General features: G+C 35.0%; 1 pseudogene; it reads left to right on the top strand.

The window, feature by feature from the left end:
• The first annotated feature begins 847 nt into the window (after positions 1 to 847).
• On the top strand, positions 848 to 1,028 carry LOC128920807 (small nucleolar RNA U3; annotated as a pseudogene).
• The last annotated feature ends 15,021 nt before the right edge of the window (positions 1,029 to 16,049 follow it).

The raw sequence follows: 16,049 nt of genomic DNA, 5'->3' as shown, positions 1-16,049 counted from the left end.
TATAATTGTTGTTGTTGTTGTTGCAACTGCTAATGGCACAAATTAAATACGGTTAAATGGGTTTCTAGCAAATATCGCACAACAGTCAATGTGACAATGACAGCAACAACAACAATAAGCACAACAAACACAATAGTGACAGCAACAACAGCAACACAATTAACGCTGAAAAATAGCTCGCAAAAAGCCACCACAACAAATACTCATAATTAAATCAGACAAAAAATGCGATTTTACGTCAATTGAAAGTGCTGCTGCGCGCCATTGACTGCCACCATTGATGTACGCTGACTTTCGTGTGGCAGCATTTCAATGGAATCAGTGCAATGCGTAAAAGCCGTTAGTTTGTGGTAAGCAAATGATAGTTGGAGTGGTGTAAGTAGCGGAAATAGTGCAGAAGTGGGGACAGTTAAGGTACAGCAGGTGTGGTGAGTATGCAGTTGGTTTCCACCACATCTGTGAAAGGGTTGGTCTTCTTTGTAAAAATATTTTTTTGAAGTTAAACTTCTTATACGACTTCGGAAAAGGTTGCGATAATTGTTTAACGCTTCAGTGGAGAGGGAATAGCGTTGAACAATTAACGCGAGAGAGAGAGAGAGAGAGAGAGAGTGAATGAGAGTAAAGCAGAGAACTTAAAGCACTTGCCATGCTTATGCTATTTGAGCAATTCTTGTTTTTGTAGAACAATGTTTAAATTTTTGGTTGGTGACATATTCACATGTGTACGCATATGTATGTTTGTATGGTTGCGCATTATTTTTCTTTCGTTTCTGTTTAATTTCTGCGAATTCTCAACTATTTTGTGTGACTTTTGGTGGAAATATTCGGCGTTGGCCGTTGAAAAGTTAAGACTATACTTCACAGGATAATTTCTGTGGTCAGTCTTCATTTACTTTCTTTGCAAATCGAAAGTATTAGCACCCGCGATGAGGAGGTCTATCGTTTTATCTGACAGCGTGAGGTTTATGAACTTCATTTCTAATTTTATCTTGTGACATATTAGAAATGATGTCGGTACTCCTTGCGGGAGATTTCAATGTAAATTTCTCTTTGCCAGAAGCTGAACCATTACTGGCATTCCTCTGAGAGAGATTTTCATTAGAAATGATCAATGGAAGAAATGATTCTACGACAAAAGGAGGTATGATTAATGATGCGTTATTCGCGAGAAATATAGATAAAATAGATGTAAGACATTTCATATCGTATTTTAGTTATCATAATCCAATTATAGATATCAATCCGTCAGAACCCAGAAATGATAATTGATTTGGACTTTGCTTTATAAAATGTGCATAATAAATTTATAAAATGTGAATTTAAGAAAGTGTTGGTCACTCCACCATATTTTTATCCTTTCGCTAGTTTTCTTTCATACAAAATGATAGGCATTTCTTGGAATATCACTAAGAAGTATAACTTCTTCCGGGCGTAGGGACTCCACGCACCTTTTAACACTGAATTATGTAAATTATGTGAAAGTTTTTAAAAAAATTAATTGTGAACAAGTAAGGAAGGGCTAAGTTCGGGTACAACCGAACACTTTATGCTCTAACAATACATTGCTATAGTTTTATTAAGATAACACACAATTTGAGCCACATATTCGGCATAAAGTCCGCTAGAATAACGGAAATCATCATATATAGTATATGAGGGCTGAGTTAATTCCCGAACCGATTTCATTCATTTGCATCACTAAGGTACACTATATCCAAGACGATATGCTCACTTAATTTGGCTAAGAAATTTAACAAATTAACCGACTTATAAGGTATAAAGCCTACCGTAATTTTGAAAACCCTATAATAAGGTATATGGGATCTAGGGTAAGTTATGACCCGATTTTAACCGTTTTTGGTACAGAGACAAACTAAAAGATTTCCTCTGAATTAAATTAAGATATCTGAGATACAGACCTCATATCTGGCAATACTAAACATCTTTGAAAGGTCTTGACATAACCTACGAAACGACGCAATGCATGATTAGTTTGAATAGTTTTCCTTCGTTAAAGGCAAATCCGCTAGAGAAACGTGCCGTGAGATGAATGGTGTTTTGGGGTATGGTACTCTATCACTTCGAACTACGGAGGAATGGTTTCGACGATTAAGAGCGGGTGAAAACGACACCATGGATAAGCCAGACGGCGAAAGATCTGTTACGACGAATACCGATTAAATCATTGAAAACATCGAATCCCAGGAGATGGGAATTAGTCACCAAACCATTTTAAACCATCTGTAGAAGGCTGGATACACAAAAAAGCTTGATGTTTGGTGCCGCATGATTTGACGTAAAAAAAACCTTCTTCCCCGAATCAACACCTGCGATATGCTGCTGAAACGGAACGAATTCGATCCATTTTTGAACCGAATGCTGACTGGCGACGAAAAATGGATCACATACGACAATAACAAGCGAAAACGGTCGTGGTTGAGGGCCGGTGAATCGTTCCAAACAGTGGTCAAGCCGGGATTGACGGACAGGAAGGTTTTGCTGTGTGTTTGGTTTGATTGGAACGGAATCATCAACTATGAGTTGCTCCCCGAAGGCCAGACGCTTAATTCTATCATCTACTACGTACTACTGGACCGCTTGAAGCAGGCGATCGGCCAGAAGCGCCCAGAATTGGTGAACAGGTAGGGTGTAGTGTTCCACCAGGACAACACCAGACCACACACTTCGTTGATGACTCGTCATTACAATATCTTTTAATCAACTCTAACAGAAATTTGAAAATTATTTTGGAAAGTGCTGTGTACTACACCCAGATTCAAGCCATTTATCAGTTAATATTGTTTACAAGACGCTTGTCGTCACTTGTGGTGGTTAATAATCAGCATTATTCCACACCTGGCTATTGTCGAAATTCTCGTTTCTCCCCATTAGGTTACCACTACTACCATCGTTAACTTATCGGTAATTTGTATGTGCAACTTGGGTGATTGACTTCTATTCAAGGCACAAATCAATTAATTTTAATTATTATTGTATTGGGCACGATTAAACATGTATTTGATATGTGGATAAGCGACAACCCCAAGACAATCGGTGAGGTATCACGTACACGCAATTACTATAATTAACGCCTAACGGTTGTGGGGACATGTGACGGTTGTTCTAAATTAAGCTGAACGCAACGATTTATGTACACGATTATATACGGAATTAAGTTTTGGATGTACGTATATAGATATGAATATTATTTACTAGTAAACGTTATTAATTGTATTAATATGTTTACTTAAACGGATAAAATTAGTATATTTTTGGGCAATAATTCCTATATTATAACCTACCTATACCATAATCTACTTTTATACTCCGTTGTCGTATACGCCGTTGCCAATGTTTAAGGGACCATACATCTTCCGCAAAACCTTTCTCTCGAAAACTCCCAGTATCGCCTCATCAGATGTTGACATCGTCCACGCTTCTGCACCATAAAGTAGGACGGGAATGATGAGGGACTTGTAGAGTTTAGTTTTTGTTCGCCGAGAGAAGACTTTTCTTTTCGATTGCCAACTCAGTCTAAAGTAGCACCTGTTGGCAAGAGTGATTCTGCGTTGGATTTCCAGGCTGGCATTGTTATTGCAGCAGAACTAATATCATCGGCGTACGCCAGTAGCTGTACCCTCTTATAAAAGATTGTACCTTCTCTGTTAATCTCTGCAGCTCGAGTTATTAAGAGTCAAACGGCTCGGAGAGGTTCTCCCCGATCCTGACGGAGCTTTTGGTGTTGCTCAGCGTCAGCTTACACAGCCGCATTAGTTTTGCAGGGATGCCAAATTCAGACATCGCGGCATAGAGGCAGCTGTCGAAAGCAGCTTTAAAAGTGACAAAAAGATGGTGTGACTGAATTACATGACCATGATTCCTCCGAGAGTTCAATCTGTTCTCATATCCCCGAATATTTCACATTAGTGATATATCTTCAAATCACACAGTCCGAAGTCATGGATGTTTAGAGCTTAAAACCAAGATAAGTGGCCATAATTATATATTTTTCGAAGGAAAAGAATTTACTTAGTATACTAAATATCAGCAATGGGTTCCAGGACATAGCGATATTCGTGGTAACTGTGGAACAGATGAACTAGCAAGATTGTGCACCACGTTACAATTAGAAACCGATATAGAGGGAATATACCTAACTTTGGCCTAACTGACAAATATGTCATAGAGTTGGCTGAGTCTCAGTGAAAGTAATTCTTGACTTGCTCAACAAGCAGACAAACGTGGTCTGATTGAATGTGAGCCACACTTGCTTTTTGAATTAAGACCACTGTGTGGTTCAAGGAGGACATGGTAGTGTGAGGGGTAACACAATGGGGCTCCTAAGGCCTAAGTGTGTCTTTCGACATCCACTATATGTACCTACCTAGTATACTAATCTATTAATATTGGAAGCTTTGGAGATAAGACATTTTTAATATTAGATCTTTTCGAAGTTTTGCAAAGCTTTGTAGATGAAATTAATTATATGATATTTACGACGATAGATATAAAATTAAAATTATTAGTGTTAATAACGCAATCTTCGCTGTAGAAATACATACTCTTCAGATAGATATAGGAAAATAGATATAGGAATATAGGATATCTGAAAAAATGGTACATTCTAGATAGAAAAATGTAAGTAGTGAATTGAATAACTGAACTTCTACTAGATATAGAAGAAGTAGCAGAAGATGGAGGGTCGAAATTTCTCAGAAATATCAATGTTGTAGGGGGTCAGCCGATTTTTTTGAAACTTAGCATAACGTTAGTGTTAGGTGTGAGGTGTTTGTGTGCCAAAGGGTTTTTAAAATTGTTCAAAAATTTAGAACTTACAGGGTTTTTAATTTTTAAGTCAGAGTTTTTTAAATTACGATAAACTTAACAGGTTTTAATGGATTTGCTTCATATTTACAGGATATACAGAGGATTCGTAACAGTTTTAAACAAAATTTACAAGCTTTCAATTTTTCAAAAATTTTACAAAAAAAAAATCAAAAAAATTTTTGAAACTAGATTTACACTGATTTGGTCACGTGCCATATTCATGGCATATTTTTTTTTAATTCCTTATAATTTTCTGCGTATTTAAAAAAAATTCAATATTTCGTCCGACGGTGCACTGTGGCGCGCGACAACAGGCGCATCACGATCGACTTATATACCACACTTGGCTTAAGTATATAGATTATTTTCATTAGTCAGAAATTTTGACCCAGGAGCAATAGAAGGGGAAGATGAAACGAATATTTAAAGGAATGCGATATCATACAATAGAAATTTAAGCTTTCACCTTTAAAACAGAGCTGCAGCGTTCTAGTGTCACTAATTTGTCAGCAGAATATAAACAATGAGAAATTACCGTTATGCTAATTTACACATAACAAGCAATACATACATACACACTCGCCGCTTGAATGTGCAACAAAAATATTTGCAACATTTTCGCAATTACTTAATGGTTATACATTTTTTTTCTGGAAAAATTGATGCAGAGCATAAATAATTACATAAATACGTATGTATGAACATACATATACACCAAAACAAAAACAAAATCCATATGCTAATATGAAAAGGTAAAAATAATAAATAAAACACAAATGCATAACTAAATATGGAAAAAAGTGAAACGGACAGGTGAGTGGAGTGAGACAACAGCAGCAACAACAGCAAGAACAACAAAAACAAATGAATAATGTTTGCAGCCATTTTGTTGGCACTATCGGCGTTCCTGCTTTTACTATTGCTATTATTATTGTTGTTGTTGCTGCTGCTTCACTTATTGTTTTTGCATTAGTCATTGTTGCTGCTATTGTTGCCGAGCTGTGGCGCTGCACTCAGCTCAATAACATATACAATAACAACAAGTGCATGACAAATAATTGACAAGCTCATCCATCAACACATCAGTGAGGTGAACCGTATAAAACAACAAGAACAGCAACAAAACGTTGAAAAACAACAAACGTTGGCAAAATAGCAGGGCAAACAAAAACAAACGAATCAACAACAAATAGCATGGCTTAAAAACAACAAAGTGTGCTGAAAATACAGCAAAATATAAAGGTATTGTCAGTGAGGGTGTGTGTGTGTGTGTATGGAGCAACAGCATATGCCAATGCAGACACGTATAGATATGTAGGTGCATATGTATATACAGAAAATTATTTATATGGACATTATGGTTCAAACGATTGGTCTGCGTCCGAGGCTTCGGTACGAAAAAAATTTTGAGTTTTTTACAGTTTTGTAGTTAATAACATTCTCAAAAAAGTAATTTTTGAAAATTCGAAATTTCAAAATATGCTTTTTCAAAAATTTTCAAACAATTTTTGTTTTTTTTTTTGAAAAAATTTTCCAAAATTTTAAATTTTTTCAAACATTAATATTTCATTTAGTAATTTTTAAATTAAATTTTAATTGTAAATTAATAATTAATTTTTTAAAACTAATTTTCTTCAAAATTTTCAAAAAGAAATGTGAATATTTTCTAAATTTTTTAATTAAATCAAATTTAAATTTTTGTACAATTTTTACTGAAATTTTTGGAAAATTAAATTATTCAAGTGTTTGTTGTTTTCTCAAAAAATTTGATATTTACATTTTTAAATTAATAAATTTCCAAAAAAAATTTATTTTTGATTTTTTTAATTTTTATAAACACAATAAAATGCATTTCAAAATATTTTTTATAAATTATTCAAGCGGCTGGTTAAATTTTAATTGTAAATTAATAATTATTTTTTTAAAACTAATTTTCTTCATCATTTTCAAAACGAAATGTTTTTCAAATAAATAAATATTTTTTAAATTTTTTAATTAAATCTAATTTAAATTTTTTTTTGAAAATTTTGGAAAAAATTGTTTGAAAATTACAAAAAAATTGATTTTGAAATTTTCATTTTAATTTATTAATATATTTTTATAAATTATTCCAGTGGCTGTTTTTTTTCTCAAAAATAATTTTTTTTCAAAAAATTTTAATTTTTAAAACTTATTTTCTTCTAAATTTTCAAAAAGAAATGCTTTTCAAATTTAAAATAAATCTAAATTTTTTAATTAAATAAAATTTAAATTTTTGTAGAATTTTTTTTCTGAAAATTTTGGAAAAAAATTGTTTGAAAATTCAAAAGAAAAATTTTTGAAATTTTCATTTTAATTTATTAATATATTTTTAATAAATTATTCAAGTGGCTGTTGTTTTCTCAAAAACAAATTTGTTTAGACATTTTTCAAGAAAGAAATGTCTTCAAAATTTTTAATTTAAATTTTAATTGATTATTAATTATTGTGTCAATTATTTTTATTAAATAAAAAAAAAAAAAAATTTTGTTTTTCGAAAACAAATTTTCTTAAATATTAGAAAAAACTTCAAAATTAAAAATGTCAGTCTTCAATTATTTTTTAATTAAATTTTAATTGTAAATTTAGTATTATTTTTTTTATTTTAATAATATATATTTCGAAAATATTAAAATAATTTTTGGATTTTGAAATATTTTCTTAACATCTGTTTATCAAAAGCGTTCTGATCTGTCGAACAATACGGATTGTTAGTTTTCCTGAAAGCTTAGAGATGGTAGAGATATGGATAGTGTGGAATATAGATGTAGATCTGGATTATACCCTCATCCACATTGATCAAAATCTTAAAAATCTAAAATATAGAATTTTTGGAATTTTGTATATGAAGGAACCTCAAGATACTCAAGGATCTACACCGAAGAAGAAGAAATATTAAAGCAAAATAATTAATTAGTGCTACTAAGCAAAGTAATTTCAGTGAGTATATGTACATGGTTTTGGGATATATACTAGTCAGGACCCATGTATAATCATTACAAATTTACATTATTTGAGTTTGTTGAATCTACAGAGCATAATTCTTCAGATGAAACTCGGAAAATGTGTGAAGATCCATCGACCTTAATTTATAAAAATTTGGCAATAACAAGCTTCAGAACTCGGAAATACAGATGAAGTATTCATGAGGTATTCAATCACTATAGATAATGTTGGGGTCTCCAAGATTATCCCAGTATCTTACAATTTAGAAACTGATCTTTGGGAGCAATACAGAAAATTGAGGTTAGGATTTTAAATGTGAAAATAATCAGAAAACTCTTTCAAAATTGTACCAAATACAAAATGGCAAGCAGACACAACAATTTTATAGATCACAGAGTGATACATACAAATACAATTGCAACATTGTACATACCTATTTATGTATATGTATGTATATAACGGCATGCCATGACAGCGACAGTAAAAACAAAAGCCATATCCAAATGGAAAACAAGTTAACAGCAGCCGTCAGAATCATATAGAGTTGTATTATACGAAAATATGCACTCATACAGACATACATGCACTCATACACACACATACATATATATAAAAAATCCAACTCAATACACCTGCATACATACATATATTGTTGAAGAGCCATGTTTACAGTGGCAAGCATGATGTGTCTGTTGCATGACGGACGGGCTGTATACACACATTGGTAAAGTCAACGCTGCCTGCCAGAGTCAATCCATTATTTTCCCATCGAATGTACACGATAATACGCAGTATTTACCTTTTGCCATTAAAACCCCCACTTTGATGTTGTCTGTCCGGTGTCAGTGAGTCAGTTCCATTCAGTTTGGTTGCAATGTGCAACATTTAACGGCATTGTTGTTATTTCACTTGCAGCGTTGACCCCAAAGGGGCGTAAAATAACAACAAAAACAACAATAATAACAACAATAGCAGTAGGTATGATATGCAGTCTGCGTAGTGAATTTGATGTTTGCCAACGACCTCGGCGCTTTCAAAATTACGCACGCGTAGACATATAAATAGCTCCATAAATATGCATAAGTGGACTGGTCTCTTTGTGAAGATTGGGTGTACAAATTGAAGAGTGGTCCTACGGAATGCATAATGAAACTTATTAAGACTGTTCAAATGTTCCTATCTGGGGCTAAGCTATGGATATTTCACATAAGATATTAGAAGACGAAGTCAATGTCAACGCGGAGAAGAATATTTTCAACAAAAATGTATTTTTTAGCTATGTTTGCTCATTGAAATCCGTTATTGAAGTCCCTAATTTTTGGAACCGTATTTCTTTCGGATAGCTCCTTTTTCACCAACTCTCTCCATCGATGTAGAGGCATGATTCACTTATAATCATATTATATTCTCACAGCCGAGGACTTTCAACATTCTTTAAAAACCTTTGAACAGAATCGTGATCCTAACCATAATGCTCCCTTGTTGCTCTTAGATAGAATATGAAGAACATTCTTCAAAAACCTTGGACCAGAATCATGATCCTAACCATAATTCTTTTTATATTACTTTTTGATAGAAACCGAAGAACTTTCATAAAAACCTTAGACCATAATCGTGTTCCTAACTATAATGCTTCCTTATTACTCTTAGATAGAAACTGAAGAGCATTCTTAAAAATCATTAAATCATTGGACCGAAAATTGCTGTTATGCATGTTTCGATAATCGAAAAGATCGCTACGAACTCATGTCTCTCTCTACATTTTATTGTGAACCAGAGACATCACAGCCTACCAATGCTTTGATTTTCATTCAAAATTTAATGTTTTTTGATGTAAGAAATCCAGAACCAAGTTGAACTTAGGAAGAACTTCAACCAGGTACTAAATAAAAGAACAAAGGTTCTAGGCGTCTAAGATTTTTTAATAGGATCAATAAACCGTTTCACCTAGGTTTCCGCCTAGTTTCAACAAATTAGGCGGTGCACTTCTCCGAACCGGATAAGATTCGATAGGTCTGGCCAAAACGATTTCAAGACAAATGTGTCCCAACCCGTATAGTCTCTCGAGCTACATTCGCGGCACTACCTGTTTAGCTTTAAGAACAAGAAAAACTGATCTGGAACAATGAAGACTGGATTAGAGTGAGAACGAAAGCGTTTATTTTTTAGACTTCTTCTTTTATGGATGGTTTCTTTTTCAAACGCCGATCGCCACATCAGCTGCTAGTTGTGTTGGCTGATGAAAAGACTTTAGATAGATTAAGATAGAGTCTGTTAGCAAGGGTATGAATCTTTAAAACGTTTAACCAACTCAAAGTACCTATATTCACATTAAAATAATCTCAACACTTTCAGGTTAAGTTCAGACCATTCACAAACCAATTTTATTTACTGCCAACGAGTTTAAGAACACTAAAGGACAGTGATGTGTAACAAGAAACGCACTAACCGAACGTTTGGTGGACATAACATTTAAGGTATTGCAACAAAAACAACACCAATCGAGTTCAACTGTGTGTATCTGTACACAAAGTAGCATACATTCAGGCGCATGCACATGGATGAGTCAATTTTTTGTTGTTATTACCATGGTGTATGCATTCAGGTGCCATGAGCTTTAAAATCGCATGCACATACATACATACATACATGATACATATGCATTTATATTTTTCCGTTCAATGCACTACATAAATGGCAGGGCCAGGGCATTGCGTGTCCAAATGCCACATCATCCATCTTTCTGCTGTGATTCTCGTTTTTATTGATTAATATGCGTTACACATACACCGTATCGTAACAAGCTGCTCACGTTGGTTTCATCACCCTTCCTCACTTTTCTTTCTCTCTCTCTCTCTCTCTATACAGATGTATATCGTTTATATCGGTTTGTATGTGTGTGTGATTTTTTCGACCGCAAAACCGCAATGCCGCGACTCTGCGACTCGGAAAATTCCAATGTGCATAAGTATTCACCCATTATTTTGTGCAAATAATGTCATCCGCACGGTCATACAACGGTATATTTTCGTCCGCCGCTATTTTTAATGACGTCGACGTCACGCCTCTTTTGTTTACCTTTAATTTGTGTCAAATTGTAGTGGAAACAGTTTTCACCTGAATTCAGCTGCTAGTATTTGCGTTATTTGCAGACAATTGGGTATGTTTTGTGGAGCGAAAGGCAAATGACGCGTACACATTTTGCGACGCCGACCCAAAAAACAAAAATTAAATTGGTTTATATGGTTTTAAATTAATTTAAAATGAGTTGAACGAGGTTTTGTTGGCTCATTAAATTGGATAATGGAGATCGTTACGTGGCACGGTCGGATATTGTAACCCCGTCAGGTGTAATTCGGAGAAAAAAAGGTTTTTCTTTAAGCCTAGTAAGGTTAGGAAAATTTAAGATTTACAGCAGCAACGATTTATCGCATAATAAGTAGAACTCAACAGCAAAAAAAATGAAAAACTTGGTCCAAGATCAAACAAAGCTTTAAGCTCTTTCTGGTATCATTTTTCTGGTATCAATAACAAAAGAAAAGAATACTTAATTTAGGTCAAAGTTCAAGCAAAGCTTTAAGCTCTTTTAAAGAGCTTTTTTGTAGTGTCTTCAGTGTATTCGTAGGACAGCTAATATCTAGACGAATTAGACAAATACAAACTTTCAGACAGTCTGAAGTACTAACCCGAAACTCGTTATTCATGACATTCTTTGACAAAAGTATTCCTAAATCCATCCCATAGTTATCACCATAACTAGTGGTAGTGGCCCCCACTTTCTACTATAGCAACAGCAAAATAATATTAACAAAAGGAAATAAATATATAATGAATTTGTTGTTTACAAGGAATTATTCGATAAGGATCCTTCGATGGCTCTGCCGTTAATCGGCAAGTTTGATGCACTCAGTAAACCAAAATGAAATCTAACAAACTCAAAACTCTGCTGTCCTGACTAAATATCATTCCTAGAACCATTACGATTAGTTGGTGGGAGCTCGTTGCATAGAGCTCGAAGTTAGAATACAAGGTCGACTTTGATCAATTACATATCATCTTCATTCTGTTGAAGAGCTCGGGATTGGAATTTAAGGAATGCTGCCGAGCTGACAGTTCTTGGCTGGATAATAGTTCGGATCGTGAGCACGGGAGTGGAGATCATCATTGCCTCTATTGCTGTTCAGAATGTGAGCAGAAGATGAGAAGAAGATATTTCGCATTGTCCTAGTATCCTACCGCAATTAAACAATTGCTTAAGCTCTTGGAATAAGGTACAATAAGGCTGGTAGTCTGAGTAGGACCATAATATTGGTAATCCAGATTTTCGAAGCTCATTGAGGTGGAGTAATTATTGCAACAAAACTCTTTTGAACGGAGTGATTATCAGCAATGTAAATAAGTTCATTTCCCAGGGGACGTTGATAGACACCCAGGCCTAGCTGAACTTGTAATATTGCAAATCGTATACATCAATTATTTTTGCCTTGTTCTTTGGATAAAAACATTCTTTTGTCAGCCTTTGGTTTATGCCTGTAATTAAAAGCGTCGCTATCTTATTAAAGATACTGGTAGGGTAGGTTAGATTAATGGGCTGACCCAATAGATCTCAATAAGGCAGCTAAAATCGCCAGACCTTTGAGTTACCGTGAATTCCGACATGACATGAATGCCACAGACCTTCGAGCGTCGAGGAAGTGTTTTGTGCCTGTATCGTTCTTAAGTTAATATTTAAATGAACCAGCTCATAAGGTAAGCCGAAACTTGTGCTGTCGAGTTGCTTCAGCCTCGGTCTAGCAAAACCTTGGTAGCAAAGGAAAAAGTGTATAGGTATTTAAATCTCGTCTTCCTCCATGCAATATTGACAACTTGGATGCTGAAGTATGCTTAGCCTAACGCCATGGGAGCCCATTGGACATTGTATAATAAGGACCGCTACCATTGCGGGGATTTGAACTTTGCTGAGAGCAAGTTATTTAGAGGACAGTCCACTCTGGGCTTCGCAGTCACGCATCGGCTGGTCCTTAACCACCGCTTGCTGAGCTCGGATGGTACCGCTGTGACCCGACACCCACACGTGTCTAATACTAAAGTAGTCTGATGCTATTGATAGATACTGTACCACCCTCGTACTCGAAAAACAGTAACAAAAATCGAATTTCATTATTCTTTTAATCTGTAAACAGACTTCTATCGCTCAGTCGAAAACTATATAGTCTATCTTTACTAAATTTTCACAAGAATTTTACTTGCCGATAAAGTCCACGCTGTTTCGAGATACAAAAAAATATAGTTCTACAAATCTTTATATTTTAACTACTAAAGAGTCAAATAGCTCCCAAGTACTGAAGAATACGTCCAAACCGTGTACTTCAAAACCTTCTCAATATAAGGATCACTCTATTATCAATAAGAAGGTTATATATAAGCAACAATAAAAAGTCCACATTGAAAATGAATATTGTCAACAACTGAGAATACAAAACTTTCTGTGGTTGAAAGCCATAAATCTTAAAGCTTTCACGAAAACTTTTCCTGCCTCGCCAATAACACTGGCAATGCATCACATTTTATAGCATGCTTTATACGAAGCAGCAAAAGTAGGCGGGTGTGTGTTGCAGCTGGCGCTATTGGCAATCACGTATTTTACCTTGAAATTCGATAGTCTATCAATAGGCCAAGAACAGACTGACAAAAGCACACATGTAATCAGCGGGCGAAGGAGTCGTGCGATGCAGCAGCCGCGACTTTACGACGACGATCTCGTTAACGTAGCATGGAAAGCAATATTTTTGCGCGTCAGCTGCTGCTTAACTTACATTTGCCGCCAACATATACACACATACAAATATGCAGATATATAGCTTCGCTTGCCAATAGCACAGCACGGCACAGCACGACAGATGGAAGACTTCCAAACAATTGCAGCCACTTGAGTTAATTTCCATTTTGTATTTTCTTGCAACACACCAAGGCACACACAACCACATTGAAACCCAAATAAGAACACATATGTATGCAAACAGCGTTGCATTTTTCTTGCCTTTTGGGTGGCAAGTTGCAGTGCAGTGCCGCCGCTACTGCGTATGCTCATCGGTAATGCACTCAATTTGACATTTTTCTCGGCACTTCTTGTTATGCATCACAACGGGTTTTTTATCAGTTGCCGCCACATTTGGCTTTTCCGCGGATTATCGCTTCACCTGCGATGCGCTGAAAAGGGGCGTGTGGTAAAGTAGTTGTCTAAGAGATAGCAGCAGTGAAGACGCCAATTGTGGCGCCTCAACGCAGACGTGCCACACATACAGTTGTATACTCATGAGAAACGGCAAAGCAATGACACACTGGCTTACTCAGCTGAAGCAGGAATAATGAAGGAAACAACAAGAAATGCAAAAACAAAACCAACAACAACAAATATGAAAACAAGAAGAAGAAGCAAGAGACAGAGCACAACAACAATAACAAAATGAAAACACAAGACAAATAAAATAAAGGTGAGAAAAAAACAACAACAAAAAACTACAATGAAAACAACAGTAAGACGAATAAAGCAACAACAACTATTACAGAAATAATAGCGAAGAAATGGAAAGACGACAACAACAAAACCATTAGAAGAATAAGACTCAAACAACAACAACAGCAAGATAGGGAAAAACCAACAACAACAACTACAACTACAACAATTGTAATAAGAAGGAAACAACAACTAAAATAATGAAAACAACAACAAAACAAGTAAGGAAAGGCTAAGTTCGGGTGCAACCGAACATTTTATACTCTCTATCGCAATTTATTGATGTAATTTTATAAAGATAACAGAATTCGAATCCCATATGTTCGGCATAAAGTTCAATAGAATAACGAAAATCATCATAAATAGTACTCGTATATGGGGACTGACGGAATTCCTGAACCGATTTCACTCGTTTTCACCACCAAGATACAATATAACGAAGACTATACGCTCACTTAATTTTATACTACCAATAATTAGCTATTTGAGAGCTAGGGGAAGTTATGACCCGATTTTAACCATTTCTTGTACAGAGACACACTATTAGAAGAAAAAGTTTTCCTCTGAATTAAATTAATATATCTAAGAGATTTACCGAAATTTTCGGTAAAAAATTACCCTTATTTGCTGAGTTCTTCATGTTCGAAATCAGGGGCCTTGAAAAGTCATGGTTCGATTTTGACAATTTTTCCACAAGCGATGTCACAGCGCAAATACAGTATTTGTGTAAAGTTTTATTCCGCTATCTTCAGTGGTTCCTAATGTATAGATGTATTATAAAGTGAACGAATCAGAAGAATTCAAAATTGAGTTATATGGGAAGCAGGCGTAAACCAATTTCGCCCATATTCCACCCGTGTAATCAGAGTGTCAGGAAAGTGTTATATACCGAATTTCATTGAAATCGATCGAGTATTTCTTGAGATATGGTTTTTGACCCATAAGTGGGCGACACCACACCCATTTACCTTTTCGTAAAAACATCTCACTGTAGCTTCTTTCTGATATTTCTTCTGTAAAATTTTGTGTTTCTGATGTTTTGTAGTTAGTGAGTTAACTCACTTTTAGTCATTTTCAACATATCCTTTGTATGGGAGGTGGGCGTGGTTATGATCCAAATTCTTTCATTTTTGGACTGTATAAGGAAATGGCTAAAGGAAACGACTGCAGAAAGTTTGGTTTATATAGCTTTATTGGTATGCGACACTGTATAGGTTTTCGGTTTTCGCCATTTTGTGGGCGTGGCAGTGTTCCGATTTTGCCCATCTTCGAAAGCTACCTCCTCAGGGTGCCAAGGAATATGTGTTCCAAATTTCGATATCATTAATATTTAAGATATCTTAATTTTTACTCAAGTTATCGTTTGCACGGACAGACAGACATCCGGATTTCAACTCCACTCGTCATCCTGATCATTTATATATATATATAATCCCATATCTAACTCTTATATTTCTTGGTGACACAAACAACCGTTATGTGAACAAAACTATAATACTCAGTGCAACATGTGGCAAGAATATAATTATAGAAAAAAGTAAAGAGAAAAAGAGAAGAAGAAGAAAACAACAGCAAGAAGAAGAAGAAACAACAACAGCAAAATGGTAGGTAAAAGGAAAAGCAACAGCAGGAACAACATCAGAAGAAAAAGAAGAATAAACAACAACAACAAAGTGTTAAAAAGCAAAAAACAACAGTAACAACAACATGAGACGAAGAAAAAGAGACAATACCAACAACA

This window comes from Zeugodacus cucurbitae, chromosome 3, assembly GCF_028554725.1.
Source record: "Zeugodacus cucurbitae isolate PBARC_wt_2022May chromosome 3, idZeuCucr1.2, whole genome shotgun sequence".
In the NCBI taxonomy this organism is placed as follows: domain Eukaryota; kingdom Metazoa; phylum Arthropoda; class Insecta; order Diptera; family Tephritidae; genus Zeugodacus; species Zeugodacus cucurbitae.
This window is presented reverse-complemented; position numbering and strand designations above follow the sequence as displayed.